This window comes from Desmodus rotundus, chromosome 12 (assembly GCF_022682495.2).
Source record: "Desmodus rotundus isolate HL8 chromosome 12, HLdesRot8A.1, whole genome shotgun sequence".
NCBI lineage: Eukaryota > Metazoa > Chordata > Mammalia > Chiroptera > Phyllostomidae > Desmodus > Desmodus rotundus.
Genome location: NC_071398.1, coordinates 28,458,857 through 28,474,219, shown reverse-complemented (window position 1 = coordinate 28,474,219; position 15,363 = coordinate 28,458,857). Strand labels below are relative to the sequence as shown.

At 58.9% G+C, this 15,363-nt stretch overlaps 1 protein-coding gene across 2 annotated transcripts in view; it reads right to left on the bottom strand.

Annotated features, from left to right (window-relative positions):
- GSE1 (Gse1 coiled-coil protein) overlaps positions 1 to 15,363 on the bottom strand; it is a 411,107-nt gene that overhangs the window by 244,190 nt on the left and 151,554 nt on the right. The gene's annotated exons all lie outside the window — the stretch shown is intronic.

Below are 15,363 nucleotides of genomic sequence, written 5' to 3'. Positions count from 1 at the left end.
GTGGGTACCGATCAATAATGGATCAGAGGAAGGGGAGAAGCAGCTCTCAGTCTTGTTCTGCTGGTCCATCTGTGTGTTCATTTGCATCAGAACTTACTCTGTGCTGGGCTCCGTCCCAGGTGCTGGGAAAAGGAGCGGAACAGGAACAGAGGGACACACTGTCTTGGAGCTGCCAGGCCAATGGGGACAGCAGACGATAAGCAAGGGGAATCTGTTAAATACGCTACTAGATGGTGACGTGTGTCCAGGACACCCCAAAGGAAGGACAGGGATGTGACTTGGAGGAGGTGGGTGTTTGAGCAAAGGGGATCAGGGAAGCTTGCAGCGAATGCGGCTTCACCTACATATCTGAGGGAAGTGAGGGTGGGCCCATGGCTCTCTGGGGAGCAGCCAGCTGCTCCCAGGGCCTGGGGAGGCATGCCTGAAGCACGAGGGGGCACATGGTCTCCTTCGAGGCCCAGAGGGACCGGGGGCTTGTCCAGGTTTGCCAGCCAGTAAGTACCAGAGCTGGGATTGGCGCCAGACATGTTTACTCTCTAGTCTTCTCTGACCGTTTGCGCTGGTTGGGGAGAGTCCAATTCTGCTACCCCCATCCCTGGTTTAGCAAAAGGCCTCCCTGAGGGGACGTGATGGCAGAGGCACTAAGTAGCCGTCCCAGCACAGCCAGAGACCCAGGGTGTTCACAAGGCCACAGGGCACAAAGGTCACCCAGCCCCCAGTCTCCTGGGCTCTAAGATGGGTTATTAAGTGGGCCTGCCTCGTCGGAGGTATGGGAGGACCCAGAGCGTGAATCTGTGCAAAGCATGGAGAGTGGGCCTCTCTGTTCAGCAAGCGCTCAACACACGTGAGTTGTTCTTTAACTGGGGAGAGCTGGGGCCCCCCTGGCCCTCACGGGGCTGTCAGGGAGGCTTGGAAGCCTTCCCATGGCTCATGGTCCTGAAATGGGCTTCCCAGCTTTGACCTCAGCACCCCCCACCCGCACCTTCCATCCTCCAGACACAGGTGGGGGCTCTGGATGCTCCCGAGAAGACCAGCCCAAAGGTGGCCAGAGCAGGTGGGCAGCCAGGTACAGGGCACCAAATTCCCCGAGCTGGGGAATGTCACAGACTCTGGAAACTTGACCCTTCCTGACCACCTGCAGGCCCGCTACGGAGGAGGCGGCCACATCAGGGCCAGCAGGATGTGCCCCGGCCCCCACTCGCCTCCTTTCCGTCCAAGCTCCCTGCCCTGGCCCACCTCGTTCTGACCCCCAGGAGATGGACTGACGTTCCCAGGGAAATCCACCAAACCACATGTGCTCCCAGGCCCGCTGGGGCACAGATGACCAGGCTGATAAGGCCTCTCCTGGGGACAGGGCTGTTTGTAGAAGGCCTGAGATAAGGCTGAGCAGCCACCACTGAGCCTGTGGTTCCTCCTCGCCAGGACGGAAGTTTCAGCACAATCTCCATGGGGTGGGGGTGAGGGGTGGGAGGCCCACACCTGTCCCTCAGCTCCCAGGAAGTGAGAGAGGGAGGCACCCCCTGCAACCCTGTAGGTGTTTGTGAATCTGAGGCTCACCCCTGCTGCCCTGCCACCCATAGAGGACAAGGGAAGTGAGCCCCAACCCTTGCCTGCCAGGACCTCCAAGTGTTAGAGGAAGGGAGGCCAGCAGTTTATACCCAGGGCCCACAGAAAATCAGCATTTTGTACCTACTGTCCCAAGGGCTCTCCATCATTTTTCATTTAATCCACCTGTAACCCTCCACTTCTCAGATGAGGAAGCGAAGGCGCAGAGAGGTTCGGAAACTTGCCCAACGTCACACAGTGAGGAGAGGTTTCAGCTGGCGCTGAATCCCAGGTTCTGTGTGGCCAGCAGCCACACATGAGCCCTCGAGTTAAGCCTTTATACCTCGGCCAGGAGGGTCAGGAGGCAAAGGACGGAACAGGGTCGGGGCAGGGAGGCATGACACCCACCCTGTTCTGGTGAGATGTGGATGCCTGTGGTGAATGGGGTGCGCAGGGTGTTCTCTCTGACCTCTGGGGGTACACACAGCTTGCTGCAACCCCCAAGCCCCCGGTGCGGCCCCCTGTGGGGGCCCCAGTGTCCGCAATCGTTCACACACGTCACTGCCACCAACATTCCAGGCCTATGATCAAGGTCACCAGGATCCCAGACCAGAAATCAAAATGCGGTTGGTGGAGAAGACGGGAGGGAGGCCCCGGGCCGCTGCACAGCTCTGCCCGCATGGCCCCCCGAGACTGTGCCGCACACGACCTGTACGACGGCAGAGCAGCCCAAGACCCGTGGGCCCCCAGCCCTGGTGACGGTGGCAGTGTCGGGGGTGTGCTGATGACCAGAGAAGTTTGGACACGACCTCTTTCCCCAAAAAGAGCAGGGCAGCTCTCCCTCCAAAACACCCCTCCTTGCTATCCTGCGCTTCTCCTCACAGTGCCCCCCCCACCGCCGCCCAGCCCCAGCCCTCCTCCCAGCGGGACCCCCACTTGCACCTTGTGCTGCGGGACACCTGTGGCTTGGCAGAACCTGGCGCCGGGGGATGAAGGCTCAGACATCTGCCGCCCCTCCCCCACTCCTGGGCACACCTCCAGCTCCTGGCTCCCGTGGTGACAGCCCGCCTCCCACAGCTCGGAGAACAGAGCCAGGCTGTGTTCACGTGTCCCCGCCGGGACCACAGGGCGGGCGGGTGGGAGCAGAGCCACCACCCCACATCGCCAGGCCACAGGCTCTGTCTGTGCCCAAACCTGCCATTAGGGAGATGCAAGGCGGCCAGACCAGCCCACCCAGCCACCGAACTCACCCCAGGCCAGCCCCAGGGGGCCAGGACGGTCCCCAAGGACGGGGGAGGGGCAGGGGCTGAAGGGCGGAGCTGCAGCAGCGGCACTCAGATGGCCCAGCGTCCCCAACGCCAGTGAAGATGGAAACCCTTGGCCACCCCTATTCTGTAGATGGGGAAACTGAGGCTCAGAGAGGGTGCTTGAAGCTGTGCTATTGGCCATCTCTTCATGCTCTGCTTCCTGGGGGCAGGAGGAGAGCAGCCAGAGAGAATATACCTGCTCTGTGGTGGGGGAAGGGCGCCTGGGAACCCAGGGGGCTGAGGACAGTTGCTCGGGTCCATCCAAGGAGGGGGAGGGAGGCTGACATGGATGGTAGAGGCTGGTGCCTGGTAGGGGGGGTTCTGCTTCTGAATCGCTGGGCTGGGCCTGGGCCCCATGTGTGCCCAGAAAAAGCCTACCACTTTCCTGAGGCTCAGTTTGCTTCTCTACAAAGCAGACTAATGGCTTGAAAGCCGGCATGCACTAGGTGCCTAATCAATGCTTCTTCCCTTCCTGTACCTGGCTGGGTGAGGAGGAGAGAAGGTCAGAGCGTCAGAGGTCAGGAAGGGTGGTATTCTTCTGGCAGTTTCTGACCGCAGTGGTTCTGGGTAATGGGGCTCTGTCTCACCTCGGTGGCCTGCCTTCTACTCTGGGCCTGGTACAGGTCGAATGCGGCCCTCTCTGGTCCAGTCAGGGTCCTGAGATTCCTGTGTTTCTTCCCACCTGGACTAGGGTGGCCCAGTCAGTGACACAGGGACACAAATGGTCCCAGACAAGAACAGCAATGGCAACGGGGACAGTGACAACCAGGGTGCCGACAGTTCACACAGCCGAGCTAGGTTGTCCTGAGGGCCTCACGCCCCGACCCACTTCATCCTCAGAGCCCAGACCAGCCAGGTTATGGCAGAAAGTGGCCCAGAGAGGTTGGGTGCATTGTCCAGGTCACACTGTTCCAAACGCCAGGGCCAGGGTCCCACGCAGGCCAGATAGGTCCATAGCCCCACTTTGCACACCCTACCTGGGCAGCAAGGGGTGTCTGGGGCGGTCTCTCAGCCCCCACAGAGACAGTGTGGTGCCCCTGTCCCTGAGGGGAAGGGGCAGAGTCTGGCCCCTGTCCACTGAATGGTTCCTGCCCCACAGAGGACAGGGGCCTTCTTCCCGCCTCAGGTGAGGGAGCCTGGGGTTCTGAAAGCCAGCCTCGGGGGCCTCTTCCTCTGCGGTCCCCACAGAAGGAGCAGATCAAGTGTGTTGCGTCTGCGCTCCTCCCACCCTCCAGGGACAGGGGGCCTGGCAGGCTGCCAAAGCCACTGTCTGCTTACTAATTCCCTCCACTGGAAGCCACAGGGGCCACCTCGCCTGCTGGGCCCACAAGAGGTGCACACTGACACGCACACAGAAGCACACCCACACGGACACGCAGAGTCACTCATGCACACTGACACACAGGCGCACACAGGCCGTCCCCGGAGGGACGGGGTAAGGCGCCGCTGACTCAGACACCTACTCGAGCGCTCTGTCCTAAGGTGCCAGAAGGGAAGGTGAGAGGGAGGCCTGGCAGGCAGTGCCCGGCCCTGCGGAGAAAGGCTGGCCTTGCCATGGCGGTGGGTGACCATGGTGGGGCTAAGGGGACAAAGGCACAGTCACACCTGGCCTCGGGTGCCTGCTGCCAGTGGGCCAGGGCCTCTAGGCCTGCCTGGGGAGAGAGGAGGCACAGCACTCACTCGTTCTTCATTCAAGGCTGCACCCATCCACCCACCCACCCACACTCCACTAGCCATCCACCCACCTGTGCTAGGGATGCTTCAGGCGCACTTTCACGGGCAGCCCGTGAATCAGAGACCCCCCGACACCACTCTGGTGCGGCGGGGACAGAGGCGAGGACAGCACACTTACCGGCGACAATGGTACTGTCATTGAATGTTTGCTATGCACACCACCTCACTGAACCCTCATGGTGACCCTATGTGGCAGCTGCTTCCAGCAGCCCCACTTTACAGCCGAGGAAACTGAGGCTCCGCTAGAGAGGAGCAGATGCAAGAGCTTGAGCTTTTCATCTTTCCTTTCTCTCCTTCCCTCTTCCCTATTTGCTCGTTTTGTTTGACAGGAAAGAGAAATAACCAGAGAAGGCAAATTCCAAACAACTAATGATTGTGTTATAAGCCGGGCAACGGTATGCCCTGATTTGCCAGGGACAGACCCAGTGTTCACCTAACGTGCCCACGGAATAAACAACGGTGCACCCTGTGCTCTCAATCACGCCCTGGTTTAGAGCTGGTTGAAGCCAAGAAAGCGCTCTTCCCACTCTGGAGCTGAGGAAAAGATGTAATATTGAAGGAGAGGAAGAAAAGGGAGGTCCTGAGCAATCACAGAAGGCTTCCTTGGGGAGGCAGGGCTGAGCTGCCCCTGGAGTAAGGGGGCTACCACCCCCAAGGACCTGCGCCCACAGCCTAGGCCAGGACTCAGCTTTGTTTAGGATGGTCTGGGTCTCAGGGAAATGGAGCCTTGGGCTGCTTGGGGCGAGTTGGCCACCGGCCACACAGGCCAGCAGGTGGGGCCAGGCTGGCCAGTCAAGGGAATGGTGACCGGGCCGGAGGTGGGGCTGTCCCTCAGTGATGGGGACAGAGAGCCCCTGACGGCTGCTGGCTATGCTCCCAGCACCCGGGGGGCAGGTGAGGCCTGGTGGTGCTGCCCCGGCACCCCCTGAGTGGACAAGGTGCCCCACGTCCCGTCACCATGAGCGCCTCATTGCCTGGCACCTGCCTGTCCTGGCAGGTCTGGGGTTGTCTTCAGCCTGGCAGAGTACCCGGGGCCTGGAAAGTCACAGCCCACTGTCCTTCCAGCCAAAGCCACGCAATGATTCTGGAACCTTCTGAACTTCCCGAAGTTCAGGAAACATTTTCCTAAACAGGACTGGACTTCGGTGACTGAGGCCACACCTACCCTGCACGGTGGCTCAGGGCACAAGCTCCTCGCCACACTTTGCATCCCAGGCCTGCCACTCAACCGACCGGCCCCGCGGCCGCCGGCACATCGCCTGACCCCTCTGGGCCTTGGTCCTCTCATCTGGAGCATGGAGGAAGAAAAGACCAGTGTCTACCTCACAGGGTGTTGTGAGGACTCAGTGACCTGGCACCTGCCAGGCGAAGCAGGGCCTTGGTATACAGCAGGTGCTTGCTAAACGCTGACTGCTATCACCCTTCTTGCTGCGCAGATGTGCTGCACAGAGGAGGAGAGACCTGGATCTGAGACTCAAAAGGAGACTTCCCCATCTGCCCCTGCACAACCTCTCCAAAGGTTTGGTGGACCCTACTTGACTACCACTGGGGACAGGAAGCTCACCACCTCACAGCTGGCCTGCCTGTGATGATGGGCAGGGCAGTGTGTTTCTGTTGTCAGCGCGTCCCTTCTCATTAGATCAGATTCCAGCCAAGGAGTGGAGGACCAGGAGGATCATGCCTTCCACCTCCCAGCCCAGGCCCCTGCATGTCACCTGTGTTGACAGAGAAGCTGGCTGCGAGGGGAGGAAGGGGAAGGTAGGGAAGCCCTTGCACCCTACCTGGTATAAGAACGAGAAGCTCCAAGGCCTTGGTGTCACCTATGCCATGCACACCTGTGCCCCCTGAGGGTCTTCTCGGAGGCTGAGACCCACCACATGTGTCTTTGGCCTTCTCCACCTGCTCCTGAGCTCCCAGATCTACCTGGCTCTTCTCCTAGCCCCTCCTGCCCTTGTCTTCCACTTTTGGAAGCAGGAGGCAGCTTGGCAGATGGGTCATCCAGGTTCTGGACCCTGCTCTGTCCTTGGTGTCTGGGCAGCCCTTGGTAGAAGAGCTCCCTCCTCTGTGCCTCAGTTTCCCTCTCTGTAGGAAAGGAGTGTGGATTCAGTGACCTCTATAGGCTCCCAGGGAGCTACCTTTGCCCTATGCCCCTGGTGACGGGGACGATGGCAGGTGCCCAGTGCCGGCCCCAGGCCAGCCTGTGTTCTGTAATGGCACGGTGGGAAGAGGAAGCTGCCGGTGGCAGAGGCATGAGGAATATGCCCAGGGAGGGTCCCCAAGGGCTGTGGCTCTTGCTGCCATGCCTCAAGACTTTGCTTTGCCCCCTCCAGATCCCCCTGGACTCAGATGGGGGTGCTTGGGGACATTACGTCTGTCCCCTGGGCCATGTTCATGCTCCACACACACACTGTGGTGTGTGCCCCTGAAGCCAGGACACGCACCCCTCACCGAGTCACAGCTCAGCACTCTAATCCCCGATCTCTGCTTCTGCAGTCTGGGCCCTGTCCCAGAACCCACAACCCCCTCCACTGCCGGATGGCGTGGGGCCGTCCCGGGGAACTCACCCGGCAGGAGCATTTTCCACTTGGGGCTCTTCTGGTCCATAAGAACCGACTGTCCTTGCCCCTGGGCCCTGGTCTGGCCTGGCTGCCTTGGAGCAGCTCCCTTTGGCCTGGGGAGGGATGAGGAGGGTGGCGCAGCGGCTGGAGGAGCCGAGAAAGACTCTCTCTCAAGTCTGCAGTTCAGGTTCAAGAGCAAACTCCTGAGAAGTCAGTTGAGAGAGAGAGAGAGAAAGCATGCAAGGGAGAGCAAGCCGCAGCACAACCACGCGGGCGGACAGCAGGCCCTCCTCCGGCCCCCCCTGCCCCCGGCCTCCACCCGCTGGCACACACCCCTGAGCTGCAGACAGGAGCCCCAGGGCTCTAGAGGGTGGCGGGAGCTGGGAGCTGCACGGCCACATCCTGCTTTCCCTGCAAACTCGGGCCTGTACTTCTCCTAGCAGGACCTAGTGGCCCGACGTGTTCACTGCACATGGGAGAACTGCTGTGCCCTGGGGAGCAGAGAGGACCCCAGATCCCAAGAGGGTCCTCACAGCGTGAGCCCCCCCAAAGGCACCCTTGTTCGTCCATATAATCATTCAACAGTCAGTCCAATAGATGCTGTAATGCACCCCAAGCACTAGGAGCCACCCATGCAGGCATTTCTGGAGGTCATCGATGCCAAGGGCAAATGCCAGAGAGAAAGGGCCAAGGACCACTCAGCTTAGGAGGAAGGAGAGGGTGCAGGCTTCATGCCCTGGACGAGGGGGTGCAGGAGCCCTGTGGGAGGAGCAGCTGTAACAGCAAAGAGGAGGTAGGGAGAATGCTGGGACTGAGAAGGGATCAGGCCCTGTCGAAAGGAAGGGGGTTGATGAGCAGGCAGAAGCAGGGAGGGGTCACAGGCTGAGGGAGATTCCAGGGAATGCCTGCCCCGGATCTGTGGGGTCTGCTGCCCTACAGAGGAGCTCCCGTGGGAGATTTGGAGAGGGGAAGGAAGGAAAGTAAGGGAGGGAAGAGGCCTACTGTCTCTGGGGTCTTAGCTCTTGGGTCTCCTCCCTGAGAGGCCTCCTCTCTGCCTCCAAGCGTCCAGGGCCCCAATGCCAGTGCTGCCTGTCCCCCGGGAGCCCTCCCAGCTGCACTGCACTTTCTCCGCCATTCTGCCCCTTGTGACAGCCCATCTGAGCATACTTGGGGCCAGAAGGACTGGGCACTCCCTGGGGGTGGGCAATGCAGCTCAGTGGCCTACTGGTGCAGGCTGGGTGTGCAGTGTTCCCGCAGGGGAACTGTAGGCTGCTTCCTGAGCAGTAGAAGGTGATAGAAGGCTAGGGGAGAGCCTTATCTGGATCTCTGGGGTGAATCCCCTCCCCCACAGCCAGGGTGGGCAGCAGCAGGCAAGGGCACTGGGATAGGGACTGTCCCTACCTCAGTGGCTTTGGACTGGTTCCCAGTGCTTTGTTGCACCACCTGCTGGGCAAATGCAAAACTGCACCTGGGGCCTCCTGGGGTGGGTGAGAATCCAGCTCCTCCTAGGACAACCCCAGCCAGGGTTCTAAACACGTTGGTTAGTAACTGAGGCCATCCTCGCAGCCGCAACCCTGCGAAGACGGTTCTGTCATCATCCCCACATGCACAGGAGGCAGCTGACCCAGAGTGGCCCGGAGTGCACCTGCGGGGGCTGACCAGGGTTAAAGCAGGTCTTTCCTGGCCACATGGCCATGAGGCTTTAGGGTCAGTCCTGGCAAAGAGCCTGCAACTGTGGCTGCTTCAGAGCCGGCACTTAGTAAGCGCCTGTTTCCCAGCACAGTCCTCACCGGCCTGCCTGTTTTTGTGTCGCGAGCACAGGCCCTGCGCCCACAGGCTGCACAGCCACCTCAGCCCAGCGGATGACTCGTTGGGCTGGTCAAATAGTGGCCTCACAAGACATGCACATCCTAATGCCTGTAACCTGTGAGTGTGTCATTTTATATGGCAAAGGGACGTCGCAGCTGTGGCTAAGTTACGCGCATTGAGACGGGAAGTTATTCTGGGCTATCTGGGTGGGTCCAGTGCAATCCCAAGGGTCCTTCTAAGCAGGAGGCAGGCGGGGTGCACGAAGCATGGTGACAAAAGGCTGGAGTGATGTGGGGCCAGGAGCCACAGAACGCAGGTGCCTCTGGAAGACACAGAAGGAAGGAAAAGGATTCTCCCCTGGGGCCTCCCGCACCTTGAGTTCAGCCGAGTGAGACCCCCGTGAGACCTCTGGCCTCCAGACCGTAAGGTAATGCACTTGTGTAGCTTTAAGCCACCAGCTTCATGGTGGTTTGTTACAGCCTCAGGAAACAAATATAACTAAGAAAAAAGTGGTTCCCAGACTCACAGCACCTGACATCCAGCAGTTGCTCCACAAATGCTCTTCTCTCTGTGTGTGATCCAGGGATCTCACAGACCCTCCCCAGGGTGAGGGGAAGGACCAGGCATTCACAGTAGACCTTGAAGTGTCCTTGACCCTAATACGGTCACACAGAAACCTTAGGGGAAAGCAGGCAGCCTGCAGTCGCTAGAATTTTGTACTTTAGAGCACGGCCCTGGAGAGGAAGGAAAGGTTCTGAAATGGAGTAAGGGCCTGCTTGGAACGTCAGCCTGTGTGGCCCAGGAACTTCAGGAAGACACACGCCCTCTTCGCTCGTAAGAATCGTATTTCCTCTTTACGTCCCGGGCCATCCTGTCCCCTGTTAACAGCTGACTGGGAGACACACACTCACTCAACGGGCATCTCCGGAGCAGCTATTATGCGCACTGTGCCAGCAACGGAGAGACGAAGAGGACAGTAAGACATGGTCCCTCCCTTCATGGAGATGGCCAGTGTGCTGAGCATGGGCTGCCTCAGGGCCTTTGCGCTTGCTTGTCCCTTGGCCTGGAACTCTCTGCCCAGGGCCACCTCCTCAGCAAGGCCTTCAGTGCCCACCCAGTCTAAAGTCATAGCCATCACGTATCCATGTCTCCTGCCCTACTTTCTTCATGGCACTCGTCACCACCTGCTGTCACACACTAACTCGCTTATTCTGAGTTATTTGCCTTTCTCTTAAATGAAAGTTCTCGGAGGCGGGATTTTGTGTCTGGCTTGTGCACCGACGTGCCCCGCGCAGTGTCTAACACAGTCTTTGGCACACTATGGGCGCGCAGTGGACATCTGTGAGCAAAGGCACACATGAATGGCAGTACAGAGATGAAGAAGACAGTGTGAACGGGCAATCACAACTACGCCGGATCAGAACCACGGTATCTATAAGCAAAAGGCGCTGGGAGAGATGCCCAGTTTTCAAATGGTTTCAGCTCTCAATTAGAAGGTCATGGGTGAAAGTTGGTGTGGGCATAGTGACAGTATCGCAAAGGACGCTCTGCAAGCCAGTTAAACTCATATGGTGCCAAACTGTGATAGGCTAGGCCCCCGAGGGCCAGCTTATCAGCTGCAGCCCTGTCAAGGGGAAAGCAGGTCAGTGGGCAGATCACGGCTAAGGGACAGACAGCTGGGCCGCAAGCCCAGTGCCCTTGGAGGGTGGTCTGTGCCTGCGTACAGGCCTCCGGCACCCTTCTCTGAGCCCCGGAACAGTCCTGTCTGCAGCTCAGCTGACCTCTTCTTCTCCACCTGAAATCCTGACCACAAACTTAGTGGGAAAGAAATTATAGACTGCAGGGCAAACAGACCCTTTTAACAGCAATTTTGCGGGGATAAAGAGCTGCTTTTATCTTTATGCCATCAGGAACCACGTTTAAATCAGTGCTCCGTTTATTGGTTTATTAAGTTGCCCAAGTTAAATTCTTTTCTATTTTATGGAAATCTGAATCAGTCAGACAGACGCACAAAGTCACACACTAGCCCGGGGGACCCGCTGAAAGGAACCAGACTGGGGTAGGCAAGGGCAGTAACGAACAGGGAGTGCGGGGAGGGTCTTCGCGGCCCAGCACTATAAGTCCCGCTAAACATCCGAAGAGGTTTCTGGGGAGAGATGGACTTACAGGAGCCTCTCTGGCTGCTTAGGCCTCCCAAACCTCCTGCCCTGACTTGCAAGCTCTGAGCTCCCCAGTGTCACAAGAAGTTCCCAAGAAGATAAACACAGCGCCAGCTGGAAAGAACACTGACTTTGGATCCCAGTTCAGCTGGAGACGCACAAGGGGAGAGAGAGGGATGAAGGGAGAAGGGAGGCACTCATGCTGCATGAGGCACCTCCCCATTAAAGCTGGGAAAAGGGGGGCTTGCCCGCAGGGCTAGAGAAGCTGCAGCCAAACCCGGCCGCCTGTGCCCTCCAAGCAGCTGCTGCCTGGCAGCGAGGACAGAAATCCTCCAACGCCTTCACCCAAGCACTCAGCACCAGTACCCGCTCCAAGCGAGGCCTGCCAAGGACTTCTCGGGGCCCCAGCCAAGTACCCAAGTGGAGGCCCTGCCTTCCTGGCCAAGGAGCCCAGCCCTGGCCAGCTGGGAGCCTGTTTGCCCAACAAAGACACAAAAGCCTTGGTGAGGCCAGGACTTCCAGTGGTCACCAGCTCACACCCTTGGCTGTTCCCATGTGCCAGGCCCTGTGCTGAGCACTGCATGCGGATCAGCTCTTGGATCCTCACAACCCGGGGGGAACCGGGGTGCACAGAGGCTGTCTGCCTAATAACAAAAGCTCGGGAGGAGCAGAGGCAGGATTTGAACTCAAGGAGTATGAGTCTGGATCTGCACGCTTGAAGATGTCCACACTCTAACTACACCCACAAAACACACCCTTAAACACATGGCCAGAGAGGAAAGGAGGAGGAGAATGAAGTAGGCTGTCGCTCCTATAGACATTCAACTTCCAGGCAGGCCCCAGGAACATGGCTGTAACTGGAGACTCAACCTCGGCCTAGTTTGCTGTGACCCAACCCAGTCCCAGGGGGCCGTTGGCGGCTTCTGCTAGCTCAGTTAATAAAGATATTGTGAACCACTTCAGAAGGCATTGTGTTGCTCAGAAAGGGCATCCAGGGCCCATGTGGCACAACTACAGGGCCACCACTCAGCTACACAGCCTGCAGCCCTGAGGGCCATGTGGGGAGCACATTTACAGAGACCACGACAAGAACGGCAGCCCCTGGAGTTGTGCGTGTGCAACCGCACAGCCGCCTCCGTGGTGTCCTCGTCCCTGTCACCGACGCTATGCTACAAGGGAGGTTTCGCTCATACCACGCCTGCTCGGAGCAGCTAAGCTTTGGGAATTTCCTGAACCTTGCAAAAGTTCCGTGGCTGGGAGTGGGCAGTGCTGAGACTCAGCCACCTGAACCTGGTCTCTGACAGCAAGCCACGTCCTTGCTTATCCCCAGAGGCTGCTGCTTCTTCCCAAGGAGGCTGTGACAGCACAAAGACAATTGTTCAGGAATGCCTGTTCCCATCCGTTGGTGATGAATTAGGAGTGTCCTCTCGCTGGATTTTATACCGCATGCAAGTGACACATGAGAAATGGATCTTCCTTTGACCAAAGGCTTAAGGATATTGGAAAGAGCTGAGCTGGGGGCTTGCCGTCCTCGAGGGAAGGATGCCTCACGGCACGATTTTGGTTGCACCCTTCTCCCACCAGCTGGAGACCTGTGGTGAGTCCAAGGTTCGTGCCTTGCCTGCCAGTTCCTCCGCAGCCCTGAAGCGACACTCCTGCAGCCAGCAAATGACCACACCCCAGGTGGGCACTCTGAAAGCTGTGCTGGAGAACTACACAGTCTCGGCTTTGCAAGTTGGAATGTGTGTGTCCCTGGGGGCACTCGACCCAGCCACCAGGCCCAGAACAAGGGTTCCTGGTATGACAGCTTCTTTTCCATGGCAAACACCGCCGTCCCCACGCATCAGACATTTATGCGGGGCTGGGGGTCAGAAATGGACTGCAATGGGCAGTTACGCCCCAAGGCAATAGGCATCTCCTGACCTTCCCACAGCCCCTGCCCTTCTCGAACAGGCCCGGCCCTGGGGTGGAATCCATCAGCGAAGGGTGGAAAAGGAACAGTGGGGAAGACTGAGAGGGGTTGAGAGCTCTGGAGAGAGAAGGCGACAGGGTTGTGTGTGTGTGTGTGTGTGTGTGTGTGTAAGAGAGTCCTGATGCACATGTGTGTATGTGTGTATCTGCGTGCTTGTGTGGGCTTGTGTGCGGTGCATTTGCTGGGTCCATCCCTGTGTGTCCCTGTGTTTGTGTGTATCCACATGTCTGAATGTGCTCACCCCTGGACCCGCCCCGCCGTCCAGCTGGCGGCACATCGCTGGCCCAGGGGGCTGTGCCTGCCCACTGGATGAGAGGTGGCAGGTGTGTAATAAACCATTAGTCACTGTCATGTTTCCGAGCAGCAGCCGCCTCCCTGGGAGGGGTCTGACAGCGGGATGGGGCTCCTGGCGGGTCTCTGGCTGTGAAGCTGCATCCCACCCCACTCCGGGCAGGGCTGTGGCCTGATGGGGAGCAGCTGGCAGACGTGCGCCTTGGGCCCCGGCCCTGCCCCAGGGCAGGGGGCTCGGCCTCGTGTGTACCAGCCCAGGACGGGGTGGGTAGAGTCCCTGAGGGTCGTGGTTTTGCAGGATATTTCACAGAGCTGAGGGGCACCTGGGGTGGAGAAGGCAGGTCAGGGTAACAGCCTCGGGGATGTTCCATGCTGCCTGGAGGGGGTGCCAGCTGGTAACTAGAAATTATAAATAACAGTGCTAACACCAGCCAGCACTTCTGGGCACTCAGGGCGCCAGGACCTGCGCTGAATGCTCTTCATGTCCTGGTTGATTTAATTCTCACACCTGCCCTGTGGGCCAGACACTGGTGTTAGCCTTCATTCCCATTTCTCAGATAAGGAAACTGAGGCTGAATGGGAGTAGACACTTGTCCAAAGCTCTGAGTGTGCTGGGGAGCCAAGGGGAAGGATTCTCTGAAAAGCATCCCTGCCCACCACCCACAGCGCCCCCTTTGCTGCCTGACCACCCCATCCCCATCTGCCCATGAGCTCCTGGTCAGCAGGGTGTGCCCCTGGCCTGAGGCCCAGGCCCGTCCCTTGCCGAGTGCACATCACACAGTGAGTACTGGGGCAGCCCTGGAGGCGGGTGTCCCAGACGGAAGTCCCGACAGGAGCACAGGGCTAGCCGGCCACCTCCATGCTCCCCTCCCCCCACCAGCTAGCCCGTCTCCTCCCAACTCTGGCCCATCTCTCAAACAAGCAGAGCTTTCAGCCAGCTGCCCACACCATGGGCCCCCACCAGAGACAGGCAGGCTGGGGGGCTCGGGACACAGTCCTCTCAGGGGGCAGTAACAAGTAGGGAACACACAGGAACCCACTTGGAGGGGTCTCGCTGACAGAAATATGACCCCAGGGACCCTCCTGGGCAAGAGCACAGGTGTCCGCCACATGCCAAAGTCCAGCTAAAGGGCCCGACCTGGGACCCACTCACTGCGCCCAGCCCAGGGTCCACAGGCCCCACAGTCAGTGCCTCGGGACCCACACTCACAGGCCCGCCAGCCAAGCAGGGAGCCCACCTCTGTCCCTGGGAAACTGAGGATGGCCAATGGTGCCGAGATGGGCAGACGGGGTCTCCGTGGCTGGCGGGGTGGGAGTGAAGTGCCCACACTGGAAACCAGTGGCATTATCTTCCTTAAGCCAAATGCCCTTCTCCCCTCTGGCCCAGCTGAGGTTAACACCCGTGAGAGACGTGCGCCAGGACGTGGTGCATTCGCAACCGAAAAGCCCAGAAATGACCCCCGTGCCACCAGCGAGAGAGCACCTGGCGGCGAGCAGCACAACAAAGGAACAGCTCACGGCCGTGGAAAAGAACTCGCTGTGGAGAGAACACCGACGCACCCCGCTGCGCCGGGCCCGCCCCAGGACCCGGAGTCCAGGCCACCAGGAAAGAGGGGCCACAGGATGTTTACGCAGACACAGGTGCTAGGGAAAAGGCAAATGCAAGGTGGCGCCTCCGTTTGGGGGCAGGGCAGGACTGCCCGGGTTGGGTAAAGGGCTCATGGGTATCCATTACATGAATTTTTAAAATAAGTGAGTGCGTACAATAGAACGTGATGATAAATAAATATGGTACAACAAGCAAAGGTGGTCTGAGAATCAAGGATGGGTGGGTGTCCAGAAGCTTAGATTCTGATTGAAACCACTGCTTGGATTAATCCCTGAGGAACGTTAAAAAAAAATCCAAACTCAAGTATAGGAGACTCCGCCTCCAGGCTGTCACTCCAAAAGTGGCACTTGTGGGGTGGAACTTTGAGCCCGGACTGGCT